Source organism: Vulpes lagopus, chromosome 1 (assembly GCF_018345385.1).
Source record: "Vulpes lagopus strain Blue_001 chromosome 1, ASM1834538v1, whole genome shotgun sequence".
In the NCBI taxonomy this organism is placed as follows: domain Eukaryota; kingdom Metazoa; phylum Chordata; class Mammalia; order Carnivora; family Canidae; genus Vulpes; species Vulpes lagopus.
Genome location: NC_054824.1, coordinates 91748429 through 91764204, shown reverse-complemented (window position 1 = coordinate 91764204; position 15776 = coordinate 91748429).

The following is a 15776-nucleotide window of genomic DNA, read 5'->3' as shown; positions in this document are numbered from 1 at the left end:
GCTCTACCAACAGAGCCAGCCAGGCGCCCCTATTTGTTGTTGTTGTTTTGGTTTTTTTTACATAAATGGATCATGCTATATTATCCCATTCCTTATTTTTTTCACTTAACAGTATATTCTCGAATTTTCATAATTGTATACATAGATCTATCTCATTTTTTAATGGCTTCGTTGTTGGTTTTTTTTTTTCTTTTTTAATGGAACATTCTAGATCTGTTTCATGTGTGGAGTGGTTGATGGAATGTGAAACTAATGAGGCTCAGGCTTCTGCGTTCACTTTCACAGACTCTTTCCAAGACCGTGGCCAGGGGTTAGCAACATGTTCATGGGGTCATAGGTTTGTGTAAAATTTGTAAATGGGATTCCTTAAGATCACAGTCTCTGTCCAGATTTCTGCCATGGCACTTTCCCTGTTTTGGATGATGTTGGAGAGGCTATGAAATTAAAATAAATATTCACTTCCAAATGAACTCACATCTGAATAAACCTGCATTTTCATAACTAGTTCTGAATTCTTCGTAAGAGCACCTCTCCCATTGCTCTTAAGCTTCAGGCCCTGTGAGACTGACTCTGCCCCTACCGGGTTAGCTGTTCTTCTAGAACAGCTTATTTCCTTCTAGATTCCTGGCTACTTCCTGCTGCCCCAAACATGTGTTGCTGAATGACAGAGCAAAAGTTCTCTTCCTCCCACCTCCCTTTCCCTCCCCCTCTCTGAAAGCTAATCCTGAGGTAACCAGAAGGCTCTCACTTCCCTGAATCAAGTTATTGACCCTCAAACCAATTTTAGGAAATTATGAAAATATGCAAATAACCTGGTTGTCTTGAATGCTGTAATTTGGGGTATTTATTTCTGTCATTGTCACCTTTATCTCTGTATCAAAACAGATAATCATTAATTGAGAATTTTGATATACAACATCATTTTGAGATCATCTAATCCTGTCTTCTCATTTTACAGATCTGAGAGCCAAGGTGCAGAAGAGAAGGCCCTCTGACTGTTTGGAATTCTACAGCGAAGGCGAACCATTTCTTACGTAAGGCCCGGCCCTGGGTGAAGTGAGAGGTACTCAGATCAAGGAGCCAGGTCCCTGCTCAGAGACAGAAAACTGTCGGCCACAAACCCTTATAAACTTCAGGCACATTCTCCCTTGCTAGCTAGCAGACACTAATGACTATAATAAATTAAGAAGGATTAAGTTAGGCAATAAACAATTACACTTGACAATGGGGTGTAAACTTGATGCCTTAATTAATGTATTGACCCACAGCTCTTAAGAACTCTGGTCCTAATTCAGTCATAATATCTATGTTCTTTTCCTTCTTTCCTTTTTTTTCAATGCACTAGGACTAAACTATATTCAATTTTCAAATAATAATTACACAGAACAAGGTGTTAGAAAAATACAGAGACTCAAAATAAACCCGAGCTTGGCCACCCTCTCCTCTAAAAGTGATGATACTTTGACTCACCTCACAGTATTATGAAGATTAACAAGATCATGCCTATAAGTATTCTAAGCTCTTTGGATTTAAAAACTGCAGTTGGCTGGCAGCAACAGTTTCTTTATGTCTAGTCTGGTTGGTTTGGTAATGAGATATGACTTTAAAGTAAGGACAAGCATATCCCATCAAGACTCATGCATCCAGACCTGCTTTGTCCTGTCATGTGGTCACTATGGGAGACTACTTATTTTGATGAGGCTGACATTGCCTAAAACATTTTCTGAACTGCTCTTTAGGAACCACTTTGGAGTCAGCTTATAACACATAAGAGAAAAACAGCCTCCTCATGGTTTAGGGCAATCGTGGAAAAATACAGGAAGGTCTTTAAAAACAACAACAATTCATGTAGCGGGTAACTCAGTAGCCCACATATAGACAAAGTTGTGTATGTCTAGCAAAGAAGCAATTGCATAAGAAGACGAATGTCAGGTTAAAATTCCCCAGCAGTTGTTATAAGGCTCATCAAAAGCATTTTTAAGCACATCCATGCATGTGACATTCTCCTGGAAGATAGGAAGAGGAGGTTTTTGAATATGAAAAGTCAGGGTGCTAGCGTTCAGTGATTTGACAGATCATATGCTGGCCAATGATTTTAGTAACAGCGAACATCTGAGTAGTATTACATTATAATTATTCAAGCATTTTTATGTACATTGCTTCATTTTATCTTCACAACAACCCTAAGATATTGCGAAAATAGACAGTATTATCATTTGCATTTTACTTATGGTAAAACTTAAGCTCAAAAAAGTTAAAAGATAAGCCCGAGTTGGCACAATCAATAAATGAGGTGGACCTCAGACCACCCCTTGAAACTTCTCATTCTGAATTCTTTCAACCTTATAATTACTGATGTCTAAAGTGTGTTATGAAGAATTCTAGACCACCAATATGGCCCTTGTAAGTGATTTGAAAATATGCCCATAAATTCTTTGACATTGCTGTCTTCAAAAATTGGATCCTTAGGGGTCCCTGGGTGGCTCAGTCAGTTAAGTGTCTGCCTTAAGCTCAGGTCATGATCTCAGAGTCCTGGGATGGAGCCCCATGTAATGCTCCCTGCTCAGTAGAGAGTCTGCTTCTCCTTCTCCCTCTACCCTTGCCCCACCCCTACTCATACTGTGTCTCTCTCTCAAATAAATGAATAAATAAGTAAATAAATCTTAAAAAATAATGGACCCTAAAAAAAGTGGAACCTAATCCATCTAACTCTTAAGTGTGGGGTGAATTTGGCAATTCATTGGTAGGTGTGATGGTGTGTGATTTCTGAGACAAGGTCATAAAAGACATTATACCTTTGTCCACTCATAGATCATTGACTCCGGGGACTGCCAGCTGCCATGTCTTGAGGGTATTCAAGCTGTCTATGGAGAGGTCCACGGTATTAAGAACTAAGGTCCGGGAGTGGAGGGGGGAGAGAACTCTGGCTTCCCACCAACCATGTGAATAAGCCATTGAGAAAGCAGATCTTCCAGGCCTGCTCAGGCCTTCATATGACTATAGCCCCAGCCAACATCTTTGCTACAACCTGAGGAGAGACTGACCTGGAACCACATGGCTAAGCTACTTCCTGATTCCTGACTCCCAGAAACTGTATAGGATAATAAATTCTTGTAGCTTCAAGTCCATGTTTTAAGTAATTTGTTATTCAGCAATAAATAACTAATACAGACCTCTAACAAAGTCTTCTAGGATCACCTAAACCCTCAAAAACCTCTTAAAGATTCATAATGTCTGTTAGTATATAAAGGTTCTTGAAAAGTCCTGCAGCAAAGAAACCTATTTTTACTTTTTTTTTTTTTTTTTAATTTACGATAGTCACACAGAGAGAGAGAGAGAGGCAGAGACACAGGCAGAGGGAGACACATGCACCGGGAGCCCGACGTGGGATTCGATTCCGGGTCTCCAGAATCGCGCCCTGGGCCAAAGGCAGGCGCTAAACCGCTGCGCCACCCAGGGATCCCCTTATTTTTACTTTTTTATAATTCCAAATCCCCTTTCACAAGATATCTTTCGTACCCACAGAACTGGTTTGGAATACTATGAGCTGCAACAGCCATTTTAGTTAGTTGTAAATTTCTAAGCGAGCACTTAGACTAAATACCAAAAACTATGCTACAAGTCTAGTATATGTTTGGGCCTCTCATGGATATTTTAGAAAGCAATGGCTTGGCTTCTTAAAAAAATGTCAGTATCCTGAAAGACAAAAAAGTTTAAGGAACCGTTGTAGATGTAAAGAAGACTAAAAAGACATGTCGGTTAAATGTGACCCATGATTCCTCATCGGATTTTGGATCATAAAAAAAGGAAACATCTATTAAGAACATTATTAAGACAATTTGAGGAATTTCAGTTATGGACCATGTATTAGATAATAGTATTATATTAATGCGAACTTAACCAATTATAAGAATTATTCTATGATTATGTAGGGAGATCTCATTTTTCTTAGATGATACATGCTAAAATGTTTTGGGCTAGAGTGTCAAAATATCTATAACTCTCAAATGATTCAGACAAAAGTGGGTGTGTATTTGTGCGCATGTGTAGAAGAAGCATGAGGAGGGATACAGGGCAAATGTGAGGAGAAAATATCAAGGCCTGTATCTGGAGGAACAATTCAGCATTAAGACAGGGCAGAGGATATGAAGGCCCTCATCTGGATTGCTAAGTTTTGGGGTCTCTGCTCAGAGGCAGCCATGAAAAACCAGTGAGGAAAGTGAAACATCTGTTCTCCTCTTTCCATTACTGAATCCTCCTAAACCTTCCAGTTACAGCATAAGTGTTTCTTCCTGACCATCCTATCTGAAAAGATCCTTCTCAGTTTCTATCACAAAGCACTATATAAATCTCATGACACTTTCTGTTTTTAAATTTCAGACGTATCTATTCTATATGTCTTCATTGCTCATCTTGTCCTACTAGACCGTATGTTCCCTAAGGACATGAATAATGCCTCTTCCACTTACCCCTCTCCTTCCAGTGCCCCACCCAAAGGCTGGCCCATAATGCGTACTCACAGGATTTTTTTAAAGTAATGTCCTTGTCACTCTTTTTTACTGCATGGTAATCCTGGGTTACTTCTCATACTCAATAGGCAGCAATTGCCTTTATGCCCTAGTGGAAACACCCCCACCCCTGCCTCCCACACACACACCAGTGTCAGTGTCCCCTATCATATAATGATTAGCTGTCTCCACAACCAGATTTTCTCTAGAGGTTAGCTGAGTGTCTAATCTTATTAGATAGTGTGCTGGTTGAATAGTGTTCTCCAGAAATTCATGTCCACCTGGACCTCAGAATGCAACCCTATTTGAAAATAGGGTATTTGCAGATATAATTAGTTAAGTTTAAATGAGGTCATACTGGATTAGGGTGTGCCCTAATCCAATGACTGGTTTCCTGATAAAAAGAGAAAAGAGAGGCCCACAGAGACACAGACACAGAGGAAAGAATGTGACGTGGAGGTGAGGGTAGAGATTGGAGTGCTACATCACCAAGACACAGAACACTAAAGGTTCTAGGCAACCACCGGAAGCTAGGAAGAGGCAAGGAACCAGAGGCTAGGAAGAGGCAAGGAAGGATTCTCCCCTAGAGCTTTAAGTGAGGGCACGGTACTACTGACACCTTGACTTCGGGTATCTAGCTTCCAGAACTGTGAAACAATAAATTTCTGTCATTCTAAGCCACCTGGTTTGTGGTAATTTCTTACAGCAGCCTAGGAAATGAAGACTGCTGGTTTGTACAGTTGTAAAACAGAACTCATGCGCTCAGATACACCCTTCCCAGGTAAGCCTCCACTCCAGGCCTGTAAACCTACCACAGTAACTGGCCCTGTGAGTAACTGCACAGAGACTGACCACAATGGAAGGAGTTTTGATAATAAATCCCCAGCCTACCAACTTGGTAAATAGGGGTTGACAATTTATTTGTCATCCCTCTCAGAGTATTTGCATTTTAATAGGATACTCAGTCATTCAATATTCATGGATCCATTTACTCACAAGGGTTTACTGAGTGCACACTATGTCAGGCGTGGCGACAGGTCAGCCAGAGAACTGCTTTAGGATACACCAACAGCTTGCCTTGAATGCTTCTAATCACACCCTAGAGATAGCCACCTACACATTCAGTGAGCTCGAAGAACTTACTGCATATTCTATCTGGGGAATACAACATGCATATCTCCTATTGAAGAACATGCTCTACCTTCTATCAAAGTTGCCTTCTGTGTGAGCGCAGTTTGGGGAGGTATAAACAGAATGAAGAAGAGGAAAAGCCACTAGTCATATAACCAGTCAAGCACGGTTAGGCTAATCAACGCCGGAGAATCTCACAACCCGTTCTCTCCTGGCTTTGCTCCTAGCTCCCTGGCCTCTTGGTTTGTCACCTTCTTTAAAGGTCCATCTTCCTCTATCCATTCTGCAAATGTTGATGTTCTTCACCATTTTGTCCTGGGCCCTCTTTGTCTTCCCCCAGGATTTGACATGCTCTCCCTGGATTTTTGCATCCAGTTCCACTGGTCTCAATTACCATGCATTATATGCTTATGTCTCCCCAATCTTTAACTCTAAACCAGAACCTCTTCCTAAACTACACCCCATTAAATTCAACTGCCTAGTAGATAGCTCCCTTTGGATATTCCACAAATACCTCGAATTAAACATCTCCAAAACCCAAACAATTGCTTTCAGCACCAAATCTACTCTTCTGTTACTATCCACCATGTTGCTTAAGTGAGAAATCTCTCAGTGTAATGAGCTCCATACTGCTTAGCATTGTATTTCCTTTATTTGTCCTAAATTTAGTTCTTCTGAGCTTTGAGGGTAACCCAAATTCTAGTTCTCTCTGATTTTGTGAATACGTCTTTGTTTACCCTTTAATGGAGCCGTCACTTCTCCTTTCATACTCGAATCTCAATTTCCAAAAAGCCCATCTCCCTTTTTTTTTTTAAAGCTTTAATAATCACCTTGATCTTCTCCAACTCTTATGTAAAAGACTAGGAACAACCTAAATTTCTAATAATAGAGTCTAGTTACCCAAATGTTGATAACAACAATATGATGGAGTATTAAAAATCATATTCTACATGAATATTTAATAATCTAAGAAATGATTATGATTTAATACTATAAAGTTTTGAAACTACACAGAACACAGTGATAACTTTTGTTCCAAAAAAATGTCTGACCACCATAGCCAGGTAAATATTGCAGGCTGAGCAACACTTACCTTTATTCCTTCTTAAAACCACACTAAAAAGGACACAATGAGGATGATCAGAGAGTAACTACAGGTCGCAACGTAAGCCAGGAAGTCTGGGAAGACCTCATAAGAGACAGCAAGATGAGATCTGTGGTCAAAAGGATGAGAATGGGCAGTCCTCTGTGTGAAGAACTGAAGAAAAGCATACCAGCACTGGGAAGAAGAGCAAAGGCCCAGGGTTGGGAAACAGCTTTTGTTTTTGAGAAATAAAAACTAGGAGGAACCTCTGTTGGATTTTAATTTGGGGAATCACATGAATGGATTTATGTCTTTCTCTCTTGCTGTGGTGAGGAAATCCAGTGGAGCATGGTCAGAATGGCTGCATCTAGGCAATAAGGAAGCCATTCGTGATGTCCAAGTGACAGATGATATAGTTTGCACTGGGGAATGGCTACTGGTTTTGGTGGTATGTATATATTTTTAAAGATTTGTTTACTTATTTATTTGAGAGAGAGAGAGAGCAAGTGGGGAGAGGGGCACAGGGAGAGAGAATCCTGAAGCAGATGCTCCCACTGAGTATGGAGCCCAATGCAGGCCTGATACCAGGACCCTGATATCACACTTGACTGGAAATTAAGAATCAGCTGCTCAACCAACTGAGCCATCCAGGTGTCCTTTGGTGGTACATTTTTATATTGAGATATTTTATGCTATATATAGATATATTTTGCTGGTATACCCTATTTGGCCAATAGGACTTGTAATTGGATATTGAAGTAAGAAAATCAAGTGTCTACACCTAATGCAATGTGGTGAAGTTTGTGCCATTTAGTGGGATGATATGCATGTATTTAAGATATCTATTATGATTGACTGAACATAAATGAGGTACCCTTTGGTGGGAATGAAGAAATACTTCAGAATTATATCACTCACTCTTATGTCTATATGTGTAGACTACAAATTACCTGCAAAAATCTTCTAGTTCAAGGAAGACTTATTTGAAAGGAAATTCTTAGTTATGTAAATAACAAGTAGCTACTGTAATAAGAGGGGGGCATAAGAATAACTTTCAAAAAAAAAAAGTTTTAATAACATCTGCCTCATTACTTCAGAAGGAGAACTTGCCCTTGGAAGCTGATGGGTTGTTCTGCAAAAGGAAACCAGACCTCCTGGGCCAAACTTCTGAACTCTGCTCCTTGAGATTCAAAGCAAAGTAGACTTGGAAGGGTGGACAGGGTAGGTGGTCCTACTCAAGGCTCAGGAGCTGAAACTGTCAAGGAGGCCCATGAAATAATCTTGAGGAAGCAGTAAGTCAAGGGTGGTATCCCAGGCTAGACTTGTGGAGTGCTCCACAGTGTATGAAGCTACCCATAATGACATAGTGACACACAGAACGTTTTGTTGTGATGAACAATGGCAGCATACCTAAGTGCAAACTTCAAGAACCAAAAGCCCAAAGCCCAAAGTTCAGAGCCCCATCGTGAGGCTGACAGGCATCCAGACCAGCAAGGACATCACACAGAGTAGACAGGCAACTCTTAGATTTTAGGCACAGTCTTTACAATGATGCTAGACATTAGTCAGAGGTAGTGGCAATCCTGAGCTAATCAGTCATTCCAGATCTCTTTTTACTAGCACTAGGAGCAAGAATCAACCCATCCTCTGGACTGAGTAAGTTTGTCCCTGATATTCTTGGGAAATTGGCCAGAAGAAAGGAAAGGAGAGGCGTGGGTGGAGAACGCTTCAAAAGGGCTAGATTCGTTTTCAATGACAATAAGCTTTCTAGATACATTCATGTCAAACTGGTTCTAAGTCTGCACAGACCATACACCAGCCTATCTTCACCTGTGTACATACATGCACCTGTGAGCCAATATTTCTGGAAGAGTCATCATAAAATCCTTATAATATGGGTGCTCATGTTCCACCAACAAGAGGCCTTTGGTTTCTAGCATCTTAGTTGTATCTTAGTGACAAGTTTTTAATTCACTTTAAAAATGTTAACAACCATTTATATTATTAGCAAGATCTTTTTCTTTAAAGTTTCTAAATGTCTAACCTTTTTCATAAGAAAAATAGGCCTTTTTTCAGGAGAGAGGGAAAATTTTACTTTGCCATAATACATGGCATGAGTCACGGGAAGGGCTTGACTAATTTGTAGACACGTTGCTATTGAGTCATCATGAATGATATAAGACCACTTGAATACTGATGAAGTTAAACTCTTAATAATCTGTAAGAAATAAAAATACTACTACTTTATTTCACAAAGCTCAGTTTCAGTTTTATCCTAGATAAGACACTGGGGCTGGATAGCAACAAATCTCATTCATTGATGAGCAAGCCTGTTCCCTAAGAAGCCAAGCAAGATCTTCAGCAAAGAGAAAGAATCAGTATATCACGTAGAGTTTAATGTCCAGTAGATTCCTTTCCTTTATAATAGGTAAAATATTGCATTTAAAAACAAAGTGGCTCCTTGTCCAATAGATTCCTTTCCTTTACAATAGGCAAAATATTGTGTTTAAAAACAAAGTGGCCCAATTGTGACTAAAATACTCAGGGATCTTGTAATTTTAAACATTTTAAGCCCTATAACTGATGGGTTTGATGGGTACATTGGAATGCTGGTGATTTATTATATAATTTAAGTGCCCATCTGTGCAGCTGGGCAAAGACATAGCTGATGAAAATATCAGCTGTCCAGCTGTTTTCTCTGCTCAACAGAGGTCATGAGGATTGTTTCTCTGGCTGCCATCACCACTGCGACAAACTCATCTCTGTCAGAAGGGCTCTTCATTTCCATATTCTCTTGGAAAAGCAAGGCAACAACCGTGGTCCTCAATCCTAAAGAAGACCACAGCTATTTTCAAAGCTAGTTGAAAGTTACGGAGCCTTGACAATAGTTAAAGAAGTCACTTTCTCAAACTTTGTGTCATTTTGCCTCACCTCTCAGCTAGCTAGCTGGGGACATGGAGGAGCTGCCGTCTGGCCTAGTTTCCTACGTTGAATTTCTGGCTCTTTATATTTGCCTTTCAACCCTTAAAAAGAAGGAATGAGCGATGCCTGGGTGGCTCAGCAGTTGAGTGTCTGCCTTTGGCTCAGAGCATGATCCCAGTTCCAGGATCAAGTCCCACATACAGCATCCTGTGAGGAGCCTGTTTCTCTCTCTGCCTATGTCTCTGCCTCTCTCTGTCTCTCATGAATAAATAAATAAAATCTTTTTTTTTAAAAGAAGGAATGAAGTATGCAATGCCCAAACAGGCTATATATACAATGTTACTTTCCCACCTTTCAGGTGCTGTTTAGATACTTCATCCATTCTCTATGGCTCTGGGACCATTCATAAGTTTGGTGACAGTAAGAAGTGGAGCAGCAAACTTAGAGATAATTTCCAGTGGGTCTTGCTTTGTTTTAACACAATTTATTTGAGCCATATGGATCTTACCAACCTGACTTATTATCCTTTCCATTGAGAACATTACTAAGTAGCAGGTGCTATAGTCAGTGCCCAATATACAGATATAAACAAGAGACAAAGGTGAAAAAGATAGTGAGTTGTTGGTGACTGGAAAATAAGACCAGAAGAAAGGACTGAAAATATACAAGGTGTTTATTTACTATGTTATAGACCCACTGAGTATTAAAAATTCTTACTACATTGATTGCCTTTAACAGTAATTTGGATACACATTGGACAACTGAGGAGTCATAATCAGGAAGCCAATGATTTCATAGCTATTGACACTTTTATATGCCTTTCACAGCCCTAAGTAGCAAATTTGATCCAAGTACAAGGAGTACAACAGTATCCTCAATTCAATAGTGTGGGGAAGAAAAGAGAAAGGGTAGAGGGAGGCATCTTAAAGGCACTAAAAAGGATTCGCAATCTTGATCTTTGGTCTCCTGCTTCATCAAGTCAGTTTGCTGCCAGGGGTGCTGGCCTAGGGCCCAAGACTAATTTGCTACCTTGACTAGAGATTCAGGAGAGGCCAGGTAAGAGTGGCTTAAAAAATTGCAAATCTTTTAAAAGTATTATTTAAATCAAGAGGGACTCTTTTAATATCAGTGCCTTGGAAAAACCTCTGGTTATCCCACTTTGGCTTTGGGTTTGAAATGTGTGTGTGTGTATGTGTGTCCTAAAAGCAGATCTTTTTTTTTTCTTTCTTTTAGATTTTTATTTATTTATTCATGAGAGACACAGAGAGAGGGAGGCACAGACACTGGCAGAGGGAGAAGCAGGCTCCATGCAGGGAGCCTGATGTGGGCCAGGATCATGCCCTGAGCCAAAGGCAGACGCTTAACTGCTGAGCCACCCAGGCATCCCCTTAAAGCAGATTTACATGAGATCTACTCCCTTAACAATTTTTTAAGTGTACCGTAATGTATTGTTGACTTATTACAATGTTGTATAGTAAATCTCTAGAATTTATTCATCTTGTGTGACTGAAACTTTATACTCACTGACCAGCAACTCTGCATTTCCCCTCCCCCAGTGGCTGGCAACACACCATTCTACTCTCTTTCTAAGAGTTTGACTATGTAAGATACCTCCTACAAGTGGAATCACAAAGTATTTGACCTGGGACTGGCTTATTTCACTCAGCACAATGTCTAGGTTCATCCATATTGTCACACATAGTAGGTAGATTCTGACTTTCTTACCTTGAATGCTTTGAAGACGGCCCCTAAATGCTATGCATCTTGTAAGCATAGGCACGAAGCACTTCCTCAACACTGAATTAATTCCTAGTCATCGCAGGAATTGTTAATGATAAAATTCTGCTATGTAATTTATTCAGAACAAACATATACACATGTGATGGGAAGATTTTAGTAAAGTAACAGAAGACAGCTAGACTGTATCTGGAGCATTTTGCTCTTGGTTTCTCTGAACCTCTGTTAACTGCTTATTTGGGGGGAATGATACAGTTCTAGAGGTTTCTCTCTAAATTTCTCCCTGGCTTGTCACAATAAAAATGAATAATATTTGAATGGTGCTTTATAATTTGCAAAGGATTTTAACATTCATTTTCTCGTCCCACCTTCAGTGATGAAGCAGCTGACATCCCTTTTCATAGATGATGAGACAAAGGCTCTGAAAAGTAGTGATTTACCTAAAGTCATCCTCCAAATCCTAGCCCCTTTCAACTATATCCTAAAGCCTTTTATGCTCTGTCATTTTTAACTTCAGGTATTTCTACTGCTTGAAAAGTAAACTCTGATGTGGGCAATTATAAGTCAAAAACTTTAGAAGTAATACCAATAAAATTAAGTAAAATTAGTTCATAATTGCTTATCCTCTCTTACCTACAGCCCTATTCATAGAATTATCCTTCAAAGCAAAATTATTAGTGTGACCATAAAACACATGTGTAGCCCTAATTAGGTATCTCTGTTCTTACTCATTTTCAGTGTACTAAAATTTACATACAGTCCTGACTTACAAGGCATGTTAATAATGTAGCAAGATAGCTGTTCCTGAGTGAATTCTATCACCTCAAAATTCATATTTTGAAGTCCTAACCCCCAAGTACCTCAAAAGGTATTTGGAGATGAGGTCTTTAAAGAGGTAATTAAGTTAACATGAGGTCATCATTAGGTAGTCCTAATCCAATCTGACTGGTGTCCTTACAAGAGGAAATTTGGAGACTGACACACAGTGGGAAGACCCTGTAAAGACAGAGGGAGAAGGCAGCCATGTCCAAGCCAAGAAAAGAGGACTCAAAAGAAAGCAACCCTGTAGACACTCTCATCCCAGACTTCTAGCCTCTAGAACTGTGAAAAAATAAATTCCTGTTTTTTCACCACCAGCCAGTAGTATTTTGTTATGGCCCTAGCAAACTAATACAATAGCTAAAACTTAGTTGCTTGTACAGGTTATAACATAACTGTCTTTTAATGTACTATTTGGATATTGAAGTACTGTTGTCCTCAATTAAAAAAGAAGACTATATATGTTCATCACAGGCTATGTCCATTATATTGGAGCAGAGGCATTACTCATCAGGCACTCATAATCGATGCATAAATCAAATCAGCACATGCAAGTTAAAGTGACACATACAATGATAATGTTATATACTGCATGGGCATTCAGATTTTCAGATTAATTCTAGATGAGATATAAGAGAAGTTTTCACTAAAGTGATGCGATTTATGCTGAGTATTAAGATTAGATAAGGTTTTGATGTAGTAGCTAAGAAACAGGATAAGGAAAAGGGTACGAAAGTGAAAACCATAGAGAACACCAAACAGGCCAGTTTGGCTTAGGGGAGAAGAGGTAAGAAAACAAGTTTGGTTTTTTGGGAAGAGAGAACTGACAAAGAGTGAGGGATAATCTCCTGGTGAGAGGAGGGTGTGAGGATGAGCTGGGCATATCCACTAGCCTCAATTCAGAAGTCAGTCTACTACTCTACATACAAGAACAGCCTGCTGGTAACCTAATGTTCTATCCTGTGGCTGCCTTATGCATGTATCGAATCCTTTTCCAGAAATATTCAGAGAAATAGATGTTTCCATCTATGATAGTAGCTCCCAGCATCATATGGTGGGGGCTTTATTCAGTGTCCCCATCATAGATATAGTAAAAGAGAACCCTTAGGACAGTGGTCTCAACCTTGGCTTCATAATATAATCACCTGGAGAGCTTTGAGAAAATTCTGATGCCCGGGCTATAGTGAAGACCAATCAAGTCAGACACTGGTGGTAGAAGACAGGCATTAGTATGTTTCTTAAGCTCCCAGGTGATTCCAGTGTGCAGCCAAGTTAGAGACTCATGCCATAGGCATTAGAACCCAGGTATTTGTGCTTTTAGTAGGCTTTCCAAGTGATTACTTCTAGCCAACCTATGGGAAACATTTGATTCTCATCATTGAAACATCTATCTTCTGTTCCTTAGTTAGCTTCCTCTAATTCTAAGGAAAACAAATATGTCACCTTTCCCCCCCTCTTCTCTTTCCTACCAATAATCTCATTTGCGAAACTTACTTCCCAATTTGGGAGATTAAAAAGGGCTATTAAATATAGAACATACAACATAAGGATGGGTTCCACATTCAACTTGACATCAAGATTGTTTAATAGCTATATTATGAAGCAATGAGTTTAGAAGATAGAGTATTGAAAAATAAGATAGGAGCACCTGGCTGGCTCAGTGGTTCCTGTGACTCTTGATCTCGGGGTCATGATTTTGAGCCCCATGTTGGGTGTAGAGCTTACTTAAAAAAAAGAAAGAAAGAAAAAATAAAAAGACAAATAAGATAGATATGGACCAGACAATGGTGGGACTAGTCTTTCAGTTACAAAGCCAATGGTCTTGAAAAAAATAATTCAACAGGAGATTAACAAGATCAACACCGGGTTTCAAGGAAATTATAAAGAAGAGAACAATGGGACAGAAAAATATGAAAGGCCGTGTAAAATTTGAACTTGTCTGATAGATTAAGTATGTGAGAAAGCTGAAAATTGAGGTTGTGAGCCTGGGTAACAGACAGAAATTACAGAAGTGAGGAAATGAAGAGAAGGCACTGCATTTTCTTGAGGAGAAAGTAGAGTAGGGAAGAAGATTGAATTGGGTTCTTAGACTCATCTGAGATACTGTGACATTTAGAAAGAAAGGCCAGTCTAGAGACAGAGATTTGAAATCTTCTGCCAAGAAATCTCAGTTGCAGCCAAAAGAGAATATTGGGAAAGATAAGATGAGAACCAAGGACAGAAAATTGGGAAATACTATTGTGGAGATAATGAAGCCAAAAAGAAGGTGTCTATTAGAGATGCAGGAGGAGAACCTGGAAAGGGCCACAAGAGAGAAAGAGAAAAGGGGAAGGAAGTGGTCGGTGGTGTTAAAGGGCCAAGGAGAGCAAGGCCTGAGATAACAAATATGATAACTGCTCATTTCATTGCATTGCATTGCATTCATTATTGGCTCTCCATCACCTACACAATAATATCAGCCTGACAAGAAAAGGCCTTTATACGTTTGGCTCTGATATACCTTGGTGGTGCCTCAAGTCTCAATCTACACTTAATTATACACTATTCTCCATGAAATATGCTCTTTTAGGCTTCTTAATGTTTATACAAGCTACTTTCCTTGACAAGACTCTACTCATTCCTCAAGATCCAGCTCATAATGCCATTTTCTCTGTGAATCCTTGCCCACCCCTAGTTTGTAGGCCAATATTGTAGAGTCAGTCATTGCTTCCTCAATGCTACCACTTCAGTTTGTATATAGATCATTGATAGTACTTAACCACATGCATCAGAGTTTTTTTACATATCTGTTTCACCTTTCTCTTGGTAGGCAACACCCACTCTCAAAAATAATAGTTTAAACAATAGCTAACTTGTTATCTCTATAAACTCTGTGGGTTGACGAGGATCAGCTGCACAGTTCTTCTGTTCCACCTGATGTCAGCTCAACTAAGCTGAAGTTCCAAGACTGTTCACCCATGTGCACCGGCTGACACAGCTGAGAAAACTGGGCTTCTTGGCTTCTGTGAGGTCTTTCCACATTTGTCTCTTCACCAAGGCAACCCAACTTCTTACACACCAGTTCCTGACTCCCAAAGAAGAGCATTCCAACAGAAGGAATCGAGAGCTACAGGTCCTCTTCGATGCTAATGTCACACTGTGTCACCGAAGCGGGAGAGGTAGGTTCTTGTCTCATGGAGTCAAAGAATGAATCTCACGGACAAAGGAGTGCGTGTAAAGCGATAGAAGTTTATTACCCAAGGATGCAGAGAAAGCTCTCAGGAGTAAGAGGGGTCCGGACCAGGTTGCCGCTGAAGGTTTTTTTGGCTGGCCTTTTATAGAAAACCTGACTAGTGAGTTGATGGCCTTGAGGTTTCTGGTGTCATCTGGAGTGAATGGCATTGGACTGTTTTGAGTCTGGGTGATTACTGGATAGCCGTCAGAGGAAGATACTCCCTAACATTTTGGAGCCAGGGGCCAGATTTATTTCCTTATCTCCATTTTTGTCACCTTATCTCTGTCTCTATTGCATCTCAGTGTCCTTGGGGTTTATGAGAGCCTGACCTTGGAGTGTCTTGGTGTCCTTGGGACTTATG